Source organism: Schistocerca cancellata, chromosome 4 (assembly GCF_023864275.1).
Source record: "Schistocerca cancellata isolate TAMUIC-IGC-003103 chromosome 4, iqSchCanc2.1, whole genome shotgun sequence".
NCBI classification, from domain to species: Eukaryota; Metazoa; Arthropoda; class Insecta; order Orthoptera; family Acrididae; genus Schistocerca; species Schistocerca cancellata.
In genome coordinates, this window is record NC_064629.1 from 49585104 (window position 1) to 49600962 (window position 15859).

General features: G+C 45.8%; 1 protein-coding gene and 1 pseudogene across 1 annotated transcript in view; one reads left to right on the plus strand and one right to left on the minus strand.

Annotated features, from left to right (window-relative positions):
• LOC126183379 (mucin-17-like) overlaps positions 1–15859 on the minus strand; it is a 269856-nt gene that overhangs the window by 117707 nt on the left and 136290 nt on the right. The gene's annotated exons all lie outside the window — the stretch shown is intronic.
• On the plus strand, positions 5274–5391 carry LOC126186026 (5S ribosomal RNA; annotated as a pseudogene).

Below are 15859 nucleotides of genomic sequence, written 5' to 3' on the forward strand. Positions count from 1 at the left end.
GTGTTGGCTTTGAATAAAAGAGTCATTTCTGTTCGTCTCATTGCATATTTCCTTCAGTTACCTTCTGTATTGTACTGTAGCAGTTCTTTCTATGGATGGTCCAAGTCTAATCGAGCTACGTTACTTAGCAGCGACAAATCGTGCTAAATTTGCCTTCGTCCTTAAGTCTGACACACCAGCGTGTGAAAAGTGCTTTCAAAAATTTAATTTAAAATGTATCGTCGGTGAGGTGTGATAATTGCAATTAAAAACTTTGTTTACTACTGGTTAGGAACCCGGCAGATACCGTGATGTTTTTCGTGTAGGAGGGTCTATTCGTTCGTCGGCGAACTTTCTTGCAAAATACTGTCATATTGGAATCGCTAATTACTACGAGACTAATTATGCGTAAACAGTGGTTGAACCCACAATGGATAGACCATGTCTGTACTTGCTTGTCGTGCAATATTTGTTTGCCTGTGACATCATCGTACCAGTGTAGGCCCATTCGCGTGATTGTTACGAATTAGTTTTGTATAAATTTGTAGATTTGTGTAGCGTGGAAACATGTTTAGGTAGGACACTGATTGGGATGTCAGTGTGACGAGCTTGCATCCGAAGTAAAATAACAAAAATATTCGCTGGAATGTAAATGAAAATCGGTATTAAATAGAAAATTACAAAATACTGAAGTTTGTCGTCTCCTATGACTCGTAAATATCCTATGAATTACAGAAAACGCAAGTCAGAGGAAAGTTCGCGTCAAAAGGAATCCTAAAAATCTAAAAAGGATAGTTCTGAGCGAATTCGATGGCTACGGCAGCATCGAAAACAGCATCGAAAAGGAAGTGGATTCCATGCAGTGTATGTTACTTTAGTTACCACAGACCGCTGTTACATGCTATAAAATTGTGATTTATCTATTCTGTTAGCATTATACTACCCTTTGAGACTATTGTATTAAACAGACTGATAATTAAATTACAAATGAAATAAATTATGGGATGGCGATATGCACACATACAGAAGAAGGCGGTAGTATCGCGTACACAAGGTATAAAAGGGCAGTGCTTTAGCGCAGCTGTCATTTGTACTCAGGTGATTCACGTGAAAAGGTTTCCGACGTGCTTATGGGCACACGACAGGAATTAACAGACTTTGAACACGGAATGGTACTTGGAGCTAGACGCATGAGGCATTCCATTTCGGAAATCTTTAGGAAATTCAATACTCCGAGACCCACAGTGTCAAGAATCTGCCGAGAATACCAAATTTCAGGAATTACCTTCGACCGCGGACAACGCAGTGGCCGAGAGCCTCCACTTTACGACCGAGAGCAGCGGCGTTTTTGTAGAGTTGTCACTGCTAACAGACAAGCAACAATGCGTGAAATAACCGCAGAAATCAGTGTGGGACGTACGACGAACGTATCCGTAAGAACAGTGTGGCGAAATCAGGCGTTAATGGGCTATGGCAGCAGACAACATACGCGACTGCCTTTGCTAACAGCACGACGTCGCCTGTAACGCCTCTCCTGGACTCGTGACCATGTCGTTTCCACACTAGACGACTGGAAAACCGTGGTCTGATCAGATGAGTTCCTATTTCACTTGGTAAGAGCTGATGGATTGGTTCGAGTGTGACGCAGACCCTACGAAGCCATGGACTCGTGTTGTCGACAAGGCATTCTGCAAGCTGAACGTGGCTCCAAAATCGTGTGAGCTGTGTTTACATGTAATGGACTGGGTCCTTTGGTCCAACAGAACCAATCACTGACTGGAAATGGTTATGTTCGGCCATTTGTGAACTTCATATTCCCAAACAACGAAGTCATGTCACCGGGCTACAATAGTTCGCAACTGGTTTGAAGAACATTCTGGATAGTTTGAGCGAATGATTTGGCGATCCAGATCGCTCGACGTAAATCCCATCGAACATTTATGGGACATAATAGAGAGGTCAGCCCGTGCACAAAATTCTCCACCGGAAAGTCTTTTGCGATTATGTACGGCTGTAGAGACAGCATGGCTCAATATTACTGCATGGGACTTGCAGCGAACTATTGAGTTCTTGCCTCGTCGAATTGCTGCGCTATTCTGGGCAAAAGGAGGTCCGACACGGTATTTGTAGGTAGCCCATGACTTTTCTCACCTCAGTGTATTAATATCAAACAGTTGTTGTAATTTTGTCCCTATGTTTTTACGAAATGTTTATGGTGTATATTCGAACTGGGCACACGGCGTTTTTTATTAGATCCGCCGGCCGCTGTGGTCTAGCGGTTCTAGGCGCGCAGTCCGGAACCGCGCGACTGCTGCGGTCGCAGGTTCGAATCCTGCCTCGGGCATAGATGTGTGTGATGTCCTTAGGTTAGTTAGGTTTAAGTAGTTCTAAGTTCTAGGGGACTGATGACCACAGTAGTTAAGTGCCATAGTGCTCAGAGCCTTATTAGATCCTTTGGATGGCGTTGCCCATGGTATCACAGTTTTGGTTGTATCCGTTGCGAAGCAGGGCACAGAGGTGAAGGTACAACTGTGCTTGAGCAGTTAAAAGCAGATCTCAGTCTGCTGACTTCCACAAGTTATGGAATCTGTACGCTCAAGGGCATTTCAGCAACAGTATATTAAACTCCTAATGCGCAAACCTCATACTGTTGCACCTTCATTGCGGGACGCCAGGAGTCCTTTTCTCCACTAACAAAGCTTCCTTACACATATGTGATATTGTACAGCGATGTAAAGTACGTACACAGGCAGGGACGAGGGTCCCTCAATGTTGCGGCAATGATGAAAAGTTGCAGAGCAACTTCAGACGAAACTGTGTAGCGGAACGAGGATGAGTTTTGCTCGAGAAGGGACTGAAGTAGTTTTGGTGGTACGTCTGATCGTGGCACAGAACCTGTTTCCCTTCAACACTTTCCATAATGCGATAACATTCTGTTGAGCCATATGATGAAGGAAGCGTCTTCGAGGGTGGTGTTATTCTTCTGAGACTCTCTGTATGACAGAGTGATGTAGACAGTCTTCTGAAAGTACTGCAACACTCTTCCACTACCAGACTACGCAAAAAAATCTGGAAACACTCGTCGCACTTATTACTTCCATTGCAACCTCTACTGACGCCAACTGCTGAATAAAGATGGTAAAACCAAGAGAAGCAGCTTGTGCTGTTGGATAGAGTACATGTATAGAAGATTTAAACATACTCTGAAGCACTTTGTAACTTGTCCATCAAGTTCATCATAATCAACAAGCAAATTAATCGCCAGGTCAAGTCCTGTCACTGCTCTTGTGAGTAATTCATCGTACCTATCGTTAATGAGAAGGAAAATCAATGAGTCAGTAAATCTATTCTTAAACGTGACTACACAAGTGAAAGTTTGCGCCAACACGTCGCATCCTGGACCAGCTCACAAGATAAAGTATAATTTTTAAGTAATTATAAATCTCAACGCCACATAAGCTGTTATTTTATTTCACAAATGTCGCAGTCGCCTTCCTCACTGTAAGGCGATTAATTCGGATGACTGAGAAAGTGATGTTTTAGGTTTTCCATAGCTTCTCTAAATTATTTCACACAACCTGCTAAACTACTACGTCTTATTTTCTCCCTCATTGAAGTCCAGCAACTCTAGGGCTTCGTTTCTTCGCTGTTGATGGGACGTTGAAATGAGTTATCACACGTGATGTTCAATTTACGTGTGACACATGGCTTCTGGCGTTTAGGCCATGGTTTCAGCACCAGTTTTCCACGTGCTGTTTAGTATACTGTTGCCAGGTACATCGTCTGTACCTATCCACATAGGAGGAATAATTCTTTAGCCTTAATTACTTCGAAAACAGAATACTTAGAGCTGTTGACTATAACAAGAACAGCCGAAGAATTTATCAGTATACGTAGAACTGCCAGCGCGGTCAACGCCTTCGGTGAAGTTAAAGATCGTTTAGTGTAGTCGAAATGGAGAATGAACCACGTTCCGTGATTCATTTCAGATTTTCCTATGACCTCTAAAACCAGTCTTCCTCATTAATCATTAAACCTAGAAAAAAATACGCAATAATGTGCACATAGGCCATAGAAATTCATTAACATGAAAAATCCCTGAATAGAAATGGATCAAGATTCAAATTATGTGAAGTTTGACCTCAATGTCACGTAAAGAAATAAGCTCTAGAATGCATTGTGGCTCTACCTGGCGAATTTTGACAGCGTTCCGATGATGTCACGGCGCGGTGACTATGAATGTAGACAGAGAGTTCAGTTGTCTAGCTTTTAGAAGCAGTTAAAGGAGGTGGATTTATTTAAACATCTGTCTGCACGGCCTTTAATGATGTCTTCTGGAGCAGCAGACGACATTCCTGGCAGACGATTGTAACTGAGTCCCAAGTATTAACCCAGAAACCACGTCACAGAAAAGTTGCTTACTTTCTTTGCATTTCATTTCTTAAATTTATAGTAATTTTAGTGAATATAAAAACGATATTTTTGTGTGACCTTTTCTTCCAGTATCGTGCAAAGCAGCCCTTATCGCTGGAGGAAGACAGTCTCAAGACTTGCTTGCAGCAAAATGTCGAGAGAGAGGAGGACGTTAACCATTGTTTATGATGACGTGAGCTGCGATGGGCCTCTCCTAGAAGGCACTCAGTCACAGCTGCCTGCAGAGTGAACACTTAGTTGCACACTGAGCAAATATGAACGACAAGTGTGTGAAGGACGCTAGCACAGGCGCTGTGACCTACAGTGAATGCCGCACCAGGACCGAACGGTACATCGCCAATAATAAACGCAAAGCATCACTGTCTGAAAAGTTCACATGTTCGTCGAACCTGCAGAAACGTTCACTACTTACCGTCGTGCAGGTAATAATTGGCCCGGCACCCAGTTACCAAACTGAGCGTCTGTGACCTAAGCTCCGAGTTGTTTTATGAACTGAGGAAGCAAGACTTACGTCAATAATAATGGAAGTAAATTGCTGGTCTGAGTCTGCAGTTTCAATCACCGCTTTAAATAGTGCCATCTAGATCGCTTAATAATTTTTTTAATCATTCCATTTCACGTAACATTGTTTGGCTCTTGCTATCTTCAGACTCAACATACAACTTACGAAGTAAAGTTGAGTCTACAATAAACCCTATGCCAAAGCCTATGACTTGAAAGGTTGCTGTGACAAGGCATATTCTGTGTACTGACTTAACACTGTAATTTTTTTTTTCCAAAAAGTGTAAGTACTGACGACCCTTTTAAACGGAATCCAGCTCATTTCGTATACTGATTTTGTAGGGTGTGTTTGTTGCTATGCCAACGATCTCGCCGCAGTGGTAACACCGGTTCCCGTCAGATCACCGGAGTTAAGCGCTGTTGGGCTGGGCTAGAACTCGGATGGGTGCCCATCCGGTCTGTCGAGCGCTGTTGGCAAGCGGAGTGCACTCAGCCCTTGTGAGGCAAACTGAGCAGCTACTTGATTGAGAGGTAGCGGCTCCGGTCACGCAAACACAACGGCTGCGAGAGCGGTGTGCTGACCACATGCCCCTCCATATCCGCATGCTGTGACGCCTGTGGGCTGAGGTTGACACGGCGGCCGGCCGGTACCGTTGAGCCTTGAGACGGAGTTTGGTTTAGTTTATTTGTTACTATGTATCACGAGTACGAAACGCATTATTCCTATTGATTACTTTGAGAACGGTTCGCCCCAGGTTGCTGAGTGGTCAGCGCGACCGAACGTCAATTGTAAGGGTCCGGGTTCGATTCCCGACTGGGTCGCAGATTTTTTCCGCTCAGGAACTGGGTGTTGTGTTGTCCTGATCATCATAATCTCATCCCCATCGACGCGCAAGTCGCCGAAGTGGCGTCAAATCGAAAGACTTGCACCCGGCGAAAGGTCTACCCGACGGGAGGCCCAAGTCACACAACATTTATTTCTTTTTACTTTGAGAACTGTAAACCAATCACTGGCAAATACACTGACCGATAGAAAAGGTGTAGCAACCAGAATACGGAGGTCGGGTGCCAATGTAACTCGGTACATTTACACACCGCTGGCGGGATTGTAAATGATCAGAGCTGCATTTGTCTGTGACAGGCGGAACGGCCAGCAGAGTGTATTAGTGTTGATCGTGTGTAATGTCGTTACCAGACCTAGTACGGTATACAAGAGGCGTGAACAGCGTCAGAAGATGAGTGATTACTGTGAAGGGCAGGAGATGCCGCGTACACGTGTGAGACAGCGTTATCAGTACCTTAGTTTAAAAGGGGCTAATTGTGGGCCTTCGATCGGCCGGCTGATCGAGCCGTGTAATACCCAGATGTATGCAGCATCTGGATGTGACAGCGGCCTTATGTTGGAGTGCATGGGAACGTCAGGACGGGCAGACTCGTCGTCAAGGTTTTGGTGCATCAGGGAAATGGTAACTCTTCACTTCTGCGCCTGCCGTCCGATAATACGTAATGGAGTCACTGCAACATTCTGTGTCATCCAGCAGTGGTAGTCAGAGAATAGCAGCACTCTGCCTAGGAAATTACGTTCCCATCGTAGGCTGCCTTTAACAGCACAACACACTGGGAGCACGGACTGCTAATGAGTGATGTCGCATTTTTTAAGTGACTAATCGCGGTTCTGTACTACCGCCGGCGAGTACAGCGGCGGCGTGAGGAGAAGTCACATTCTTGCAACGTTTTGGAGAGGAACAGGGGTGTTACTACAGGCGACACGGTGCGGAGAGCTGTCGAGTATGACTTCTGGTCACAGCTGGTAATGATTAAGGACCTCTGACGACACGAAGATACCTCGCGGGCAACCCGTGTGCTCATGTGCTACCTCTCACACGACAGTATCGTGGTGCCATTTTTCAACAGGACAATTCTGGTTCACATATGACTCATGTCTCAATGCATTGTCTGTGTGCTGTCGAGGATCACCAGCGGACAGCAAGATGGTACACGAGTGGGACCAGCTCGAACATCAGTTCAGTCCCAGTGTCCGTACCCAGGACATCGACGGCTGGTTACGACAGTTGTGGGCCAGCTTGCTCGGGAGAGGATTCAACGTCTTCGTGACATCATTCCCAACCGAATCAGTGCATGTATACAGGCCAGATGTAGTGCAACGTCGTACTGATGAGTTCATACTGCCAAGTTCTAAGTAAATCTGACTCGATTTGGCAATCACTGCAATAACAGCACATATCTCCTGAAACAGTGAAGTTTCTTTTCGTTTCCTCCTTCTCTCCTGCTTGCTTCAGTTTATTCTTCAGGTAGTGTACTTGGCATGCTTTATTTATGAACTGGACGAATAAAACTGGAACAGAAAAATAACCATTCCACCAAGAAAAATGCTCCATTTGCACTGGGGATGGAAAATTGCAGAATTCAGCAGATTTGACACCACCTGATTTTGAGTTCATGACAGCCAAAGATCTTTGGAAATCGCATTTCAGAGATGGAATCTGCACACTGAAACAGCATTTTAACGAAATACATTCACCGAAAAGTGGTCTGTTTCGGAAACAGGCAGCACCAAATGTCATTAGAAAACGTAGCAGATTTCCACCCTACCCTCCATAAGGTCTCGCTTGACACTACTGAAGTCGCAGATAGCGTTGTTTTGTGGTCGGTGGAATGCACGCTACAGGACGTGTGGTCCGGAGTTGTCCCTGAAATCATCGATTTGAGATGATGATGATGATGTTTGGTTTGTGGGGCGCTCAACTGCGTGGTTATCAGCGCCCGTACAATTTCCCAACCTTTGCTCAGTCCAATTTCGCCACTTTCCTGGATGATGATGAAATGAGGAGGACAACACAAACACCCAGTCATCTCGAGGCAGGTGAAAATCCCTGACCCCGCCGGGAATCGAACCCGGGACCCCGTGCTCGGGGAGCGAGAACGCTACCGCGAGACCACGAGCGGCGGACATCATCGATTTGTAACAGTTTGTTTGTGTCACTGTGGTGTCAACTGCTACTCAAATCGCTGCTGCAGATGCAGTACGATGAGCCAGAGCTATAAGCCGAACATGATGGCCTTCTCTGTCGGTAATGCCACGTGACCATCGGGTGCCCGGTCATGTTGCGACCTACATTCTCGAGACCACCGCTGCCAGAATTCGTGTACGGCTCAACTGCTACCAAGTCTTTCTGAACGCTGACGACCGCTACAGCGTGTATTTAAAGCAAACTTGATCTGCATCCTCATAGTGGGGCTACTAGCTCTACTCATGTCCAACTACCACGGAATTTGAATAAGTATAAACACGCCTACGAACTTCGTTTATGTCGCTCACCTCCTTCTTGGAGTTGTGATTTTTTTTTTATTTTCCCAGTCCGTGTAGCTGTAAGCAATTTGTTGCACGATTCCATTACCGTGACCGCATGCGATTCCTACTATTACCGTTACCGATTAAACCTAGGAATTGTAATGAGGGTTCACGAAGTGGACCCTGCCGAAAACTAAGAACAATGAAATGTTGAAACAGTAAACACGCTAGAGAGGATAAGGGTTAGGGTTAGGAAACCTGCAGACGTGACGCAAGAGTGTGCCAGCTGCGAAGAGGTTCGCGTGCGCTGCGCCGTACAGGCAGGGCTGCGGCCTTGCGCGGGCAGCCACGCGAAAGCCTCACTTAGCACCAAACAAATTCCGGAGTATGGCTGTACTTCAGTCTTACCATACACAGTGGAGGAATCAAACTGATGATGATGTTAGAGCAGGGTGGGGAACTTCCACGCGTTAGCCGGAAAGGCACCGTTGTGTAGCTACAGCCACAAAACGACAGCCAACCAGCGTCTTGCGCGTGGAAGTCTGTTCGGTAAGCTGAAGTATTTTGAGATCGCGTCAAACAATCACTTCATGCCAGGAATTTTCGAGGGGGTGCCTCAGTCAATCATTCGACGATGTCAACTTTGTATTTCTTGTTTCTTTTTCACCGTTTACTTAGGTAGCCCTTACAGATGAAATGTACTTGTTAAAATTGAAGTTCGTACATGCTGTCTATTGATTATAGTTCAAAATGGCTCTGAGCACTATGGGACTTAACATCTGTGGTCATAAGTTCCCTAGAACTTAGAACTACTTAAACCTAACTAACCTAAGGACATCACACACATCCACGCCCGAGGCAGGATTCGAACCTGCGACCGTAGCAGTCGCGCGGTTCCGGACTGAGCGCCTAGAACCGCTAGACCACCGCGGCCGGCTATTGATTATGAAAATAAAACATGTTGCCTTTAGATTTCATTACTAATTATTGCATATCGACTATCTTACAACACTATTGTTTCTGCAAATTAATCGCTTTACAGTATCTTCGGCATAATTTATTGATCGTCACGTTTCACCCTGTTAACGTAACACAAAATTCGCATCCAACGTAGGCACTGATAGGGTGTAATGTTACACAACGGCGCATTTCGGAACTATAGTTATTTGGATAATTTTGCTCCATTGGACATCCGTTACCTAGATCTGACCTCATTATGGAGTAGTTTTTCTCAACCCTGTACGCCAAATGCTACTGGGTCGGCAGAATATCACATCTCCAATTTTGTCCTTGCTGTTCCCGTTTCTCCAAAGAGCCTTAACTGACACATGAAATGGAACGTGGAATACGCTGAGCGCATATTCATTTGATGTGGTAACCCCTGCGATATTTGAATCTAGGAACAAGTACAGGACCTTTCTCGTTGTCCGTGGGGCGTTCCATATCGATTTACAACTTATTTTTTCTCTACACTCATGGTGCTCCGTTTCACTCATCATTACGGTTGCAAGTATTTAGCACTTTCGTCTAACCGTAGGTGGCAGGACAATCTACATCGACATCTACATAGATGCTCTGCAAGCCACCGTACGGTGCGTGCCGGAGGATAGCCTGTACCACTACTTGTCATTTACTTCCTGTTCCACTCACAAATAGAGCGAGGAGAAAGAGAATGTCTATATGCCTTCGTATGAGCCCTAATGTCTCACCTTCGTGGTCCTTACACGCAGTTTATGTTGACGGCAGTAAAATCGTTGGTCAGTCAGCTTTAAATGCCGGTTCTCTTAATTTCCTCCATAGTGTTTCTCGAAAACAACGTCGCCTTCCCTCCAGGGATTCCCATTTTAGTTCCCGAAGTATCTCCGTAACAGTTACGTGTTGTTCTAACCTACAGGTAACAAATCTAGCAGCCCGCCTCTGAACTCTTTCAATGTCTTCCTTCAATCCGACTGGTACGGATACCAAACACTCGAGCAGTGCTCAAGAATAGCGTCCTATACGCGGTCTCCTTTACAGGTGAACCACTCTTTCCTAAAATTCTCCCAATAAACTGAAGCTGACCATTCGCCTTCCCTTCCACAGTTCTTACATGCTCGTTTCACCTCAATTCGCTTTGCAACGTTACGTCCAGATATATAAACGAATTGACTGTGTCAAGCAGAACACTAGTAATGCTATATCCGAACATTATAGGTTTTATCTTCCTACTCATCCGCATTAAATTACATTTTTCCACATTTGGGCTAGCTGCCATTCACTATACGGACTGGAAATTGTGTAATGGTGCACAGTACAGCTTATTTTCCCAATGCTGCCACTATGTGAGCGGACAGCGTTGAGTGTGATCATCAAGGACAAGCTGTATGGTGCGGTTTCTGTGGAATGAGGTTGTAAACATTGCGGAGATTCACAGGCGACTTGTGTCAGTGTGTAGAGAGTGCACAGTCAAGAAAAGTGTTCTTGCAACACGATAGCGCTCATCTCCATACGAGTTCAAATGTGTGTGAAATCTTATGGACTTAACTGCTAAGGTCATCAGCTAAGCTTACACACTACTTAACCTAAATTATCCTAAGGACAAACACACACACCCATGCCCGAGGGAGGACTCGAACCTCCGCCGGGATCAGCCGCACAGCCCGTGACTGCAGCGCCCAAGACCGCTCGGCTAATCCCGTGCGGCTCCATACGAGTCTGGACACCATGGCTACCATGGGGTTCCAGGCGCTGCCACGCCGACCATGTTTTCCTGACTTAGCCTCTTTATCTTCTTAGGCCTTCTCGAATCAATTTGCTGGAGTCTGTCGATCCCACGGCAGGACAGTGCTCACAGTTCCTGGAAGTCTGCGAAATTAAGTCTGCGCTGCGGTTTCTTCATACCCCTGAAGAGGTGACAATCAGAATGGGCCGAGTCAGGAGTAGACGGTGGGTGTGGCCACACATGGTACCCCATTTCAGTGATGGCAGCCACGGTTTGCCGACTCGTATGGAGCTGAGCGTTGTCGAATTGCAAGATCATTTTTCGTGACGAGTTACACTTTCGTCAGACTGTTATAAATCGGTTGTGATTATCTGCAGTGCTTACACACTCCTTCTACAGAAACCATGTCGTCCAGCGCTGTCTTTGACGATCACACTTCATGTTGCCCGCCCACGTAATGACAGCGATTTGGCCGGCCCTTTAGTGGCCGTGCGGTTCTAGGCGCTACAGTCTGGAACCGAGCGACCGCTACGGTCGCAGGTTCGAATCCTGCCTCGGGCATGGATGTGTGTGATGTCCTTAGGTTAGTTAGGTTTAATTAGTTCTAAGTTCTAGGCGACAGATGACCTCAGAAGTTAAGTCGCACGGTGCTCAGAGCCATTTGAACCATTTGACAGCGGTTTGGTGGTGGTTAAGTTCCTATGGTACCAAACTACTGAGGTCATCGGTCGCTAGGCTTACACAGTACTTAATCTAACTTACGCTAAGGACAACACACACACCCGTGCCCGAGAGAGGACTCAAACCTCCGACGGAGGCAGCCGCGCGAATCGGCAAGGCGCCTCAGAACGCGCGGCTACCCCGCGCAGCTATGCGATTGGGAAAATGGGCGGTACGGTGTAGGGATTGCCACCTGTGGCTACACGAAGGTACTAGATATTTCCAACTGCAATGATGAGTGAAATGGCCCACCATGAATGGTGGTAAAAAGAAAGTGTAAATCAATATGGAACGCCCCTCCTATTTGAAACCATGTATAAAAGATTGAAATCCAGTCGCAAACCCATTGTGGAATCTTCGTTCAGATACTTGTACGTGAACACTTCGCAAAAACTGAAGGGCACCATCAAGTCCAAACGCCCAGGAAAGCTGATTCAGGACGATGCCCTGTGACAAGCTGCCGAAGTTGTTTCGACTCTGATGCAGACGTTTCGCTGGGAAGCCCTTACACATCCTCCATTTACATATTTTTGGAGCCCAGAAGAAAGACACACGTGGCCGTAGAGTTGCTTCGGACGAAGAGGTGCACGTCTGGGTACATTTAAGGTTCCGTAGGCAACCGCAGAGATTTTTCTGTAAAGGCACAGTGAGACAAATATATTAACAGTTATGGCGGTTACCTCTGAAATATTAAAGAGTTTACTTATTTTTTTCCATCTACCTCGTTTTCATTCGACTGCCCCTCATATCTTTTTATCTATGGTCAACATGCCAAACAGTATGGTATATATTTTAGACACACGCACCATCAAGATTCTCGGAGAACCAAAAGCTCCTCTAAAAACAACAACATGGATTTCACAGTGATACCGTGAAACTTAGATTCCTCTGTTCGTCCGTGAGATCTAGAACACCATAGACAGAAGCGCCGTGTTCCAGAAGGCATCAATACGGTTTCACACCGTCGTTTTGTGAACAAATTTATAGCTATATCGGACCAGAGATGTGACTGGCCACAGGACTTCCGTGCATATGGAACTCAATACGTCGTTCCTAATGGAACAAAACCGGCAAATGTAAAGGTAATTTCTGGAGTACCCCACAGAAGTGTTATAGGGCCGCTACTATTTACAGTTTATGTTAAAGATCTAATGGATAACGCTGGAGGCTCCATGAGGTTATCAGCGGACAATACTGTTATTTATAGGAAAGTCAGAAGACTGTAGTGGAATGCAGGAAGACCTGTAGGGGATCGACGGTTGGCGCAGTTGACCCTCAACGCAAATAAATGTAACATATTGAGCATAAATAGGCGAAGAGATCCACTACTGTTCGATTAAACTATAGGTGACAAATCACTGGAACCAGTAACTACCATGGAATACCTAGGAGTAACCATCCGGAGGAACCTAAAGTGGAATGACAACATAAAACAAGTAGAAAAAGCATTTGCTAAACTGGGATTTATTCGTAGAGTACTAAGAAAATTTAATTCATCAACGAAAGAAATGGCTTACAAGACAGAAAAGATAGACAAAATGCAAGGAAGAATGACACATTTCGTGACGGGACTGTTTACTTAGCGTGAGAGCGCTGTGGAGATGCTGCAGGCAAGAATTCGGCTCGCAAGCCCTGCGATAGCGCTCAGCACACTTCCTGCCATGCTGGCGTCGATTGCGCTACATGTGAATAGCACTTTCTCAACAACGTACATCTCAAATTTTCACTATCATTTAATTATTTTTGGTGCGCTGAAGACAGAGTATAAAGTTTATGTGGTACAAACTGTCGGCATACAGACGGACTCAGACAGTTTCACAGATTTTTGCACTTAAGTTTCCACCCAGTCGAGAGTTATTTAGTTTCACAATCGAAGTCTTTCACGCACGTCTGTTGTTCAAATTATAGCAGCATTTTTGCAGCCTCGTGAAGGAAAGATGGAAATTTTACCTGAGGAGAGCACTGTAGATGTCTCGGAGCGTTTGAACGCAAAAGGATATGTCTTTAAAACGGGAATTACCTCGCACATCAATTACTTACATCTGCACGTGTACAGAGACGCTTTCAACTGAAACAGCAAACGGTCTCGAATACAGCTCAAAAACAGATGTAAGATTGGCAGTGTCCTCAAAATGTTTAGAAAAGTATCACTGAAATCCTTTCGAGCTCACAATAAATTTTTCGAACCTCGCATTTTCTTTAACGCCTGTGACCTTAGGGAACTGGACTGTGTTTGTCAGAATTTGTCCCTTCTACGATGCGATCTTCTTTTCAAATGGAGTGCCATCAAATCGGAAATAAGTTGTTTCTCACCTTGCAGTGTCTTCCTGTGGGCACTGTGCAATCTAGACGATTTAAAATACTCGGTCTGCAGTCCATTCTGGATGTTATAATTTTCAGTCCTGCACTCCTTCTTCCATCATAAATTCAACAATAGCGGGTTTTAAATCGAAAAGTCATGTCCTTTTACTAAACCTACGTACTTTGCAATAATATATAAACTTTGCATACTCTTCGTTCAGTTCCATAGTAAACTGTCCGGATCGACAGTGGAATAATACGTATGACTTCAGACATTTCATTATTCGTATCACCAATTCCTTCACGTGTTCCATGCCGACCAATTGTGCACAAAGTGTTTCTTGATGAGCAAAGCAATGAATCCCGTCTTTTGATCGCTGTTCATTTTTTTCCTGCTTCATTGTCAACTAAATCTTTGATTTCCTTCTGCACGGTACTGTAATGTCAGTGCAAACAAATCTGCAGTACACGTTGCTCACGCGACTGTGTAATAGATATTCAGAGTTCCGATCCCTCTGTTATGTCATTCCTATTCATTTTTAAAGGCGTGAGATGACAGATTGCCACGCGGAGTGGCCGCACGGTTTGAAGTGCGGTGTCACGGATTGCGTGGCCCCTCCCGCCGGAGGTTCGAGTCCTCCCTCGGGCATGGGGGTGTGTGTTGTTCGTAGCATAAGTTAGTTTGAGTAGTGTGTAAGTCTAGGGACCGATGACCTCAGCAGTTTGGTCCCTTAGAATTTCACACACATTTGAATATTTGACAGACCTCTAGACTGCCTCTATTTGTGCAAACAGTCACTGGACCTGTGAACGTCTTTCATACCACGAACAAGTAGCGAAAGGCAAACAGCGCTGACAGCACGATCTGCCGAGCTGAAGAGAATTGTACCGACCGAAAAGTGTCACACCGCAATACTAAATTAAATGTCGCGCTGTACCGGGTACTTCTGATAAGGAACGAGCAAAGCCGAGATAGGGCGAGCCTCTGTCCACACGCGACCGGCACGTTGGGCCCGGGTTAAGGGACGGAGATAGTGGTGGCATAAAAGCCCGCTACACTACATACCGTGAGGTGGCTTGCAGAGTATAGATGTAGATGGCGCTTATGCCTTTACAGCTTCTATCTCCTGCGGCTCCGCCTTTTATAACAACTCTTAACTACTGGAGCCCAGGCTCTTCCCGTGCAGAGGTAAAATGTGTTTGGCAAACAGTGTGGCGAAACGCGCTGTTTCCGGCAGAGCGCAGTTTTTAATTGTGCTGAGAACGTCAGCAGGCCGACAGCGCGCAGAGCGCAGAGCCGTGGGAACGACGCGCACCCAGGCCGCTCGCCGTCGTGACCGCGCGTTGACCAACCGCACGTCCCACCGACGCCCTCACACTCTCCTTCCACGTGAACCCCCAAAACCACCTTCAAATCTACATCTGCTGTCACTGATGAAGTACGTCAGGTTATTTGCGGGCAGGAGTGTATTAACTGCAATATACGAGGGCAGTTCAATAAGTAATGCAACACATTCTTTTTCTCGGCCAATTTTGGTTGAAAAAACCGGAAATTTCTTGTGGAATATTTTCAAACATTCCCGCTTCGTCTCGTATAGTTTCATTGACTTCCGACAGGTGGCAGCGCTGTACGGAGCTGTTAAAATGGCGTCTGTAACGGATGTGCGTTGCAAACAACAGGCAGTGATCGAGTTTCTTTTGGCGGAAAACCAGGGCATCTCAGATATTCATAGGCGCTTGCAGAATGTCTACGGTGATCTGGCAGTGGACAAAAGCACGGTGAGTCGTTGGGCAAAGCGTGTGTCATCATCGCCGCAAGGTCAAGCAAGACTGTCTGATCTCCCGCATGCGGGCCGGCCGTGCACAGCTGTGACTCCTGCAATGGCGGAGCGTGCGAACACACTCGTTCG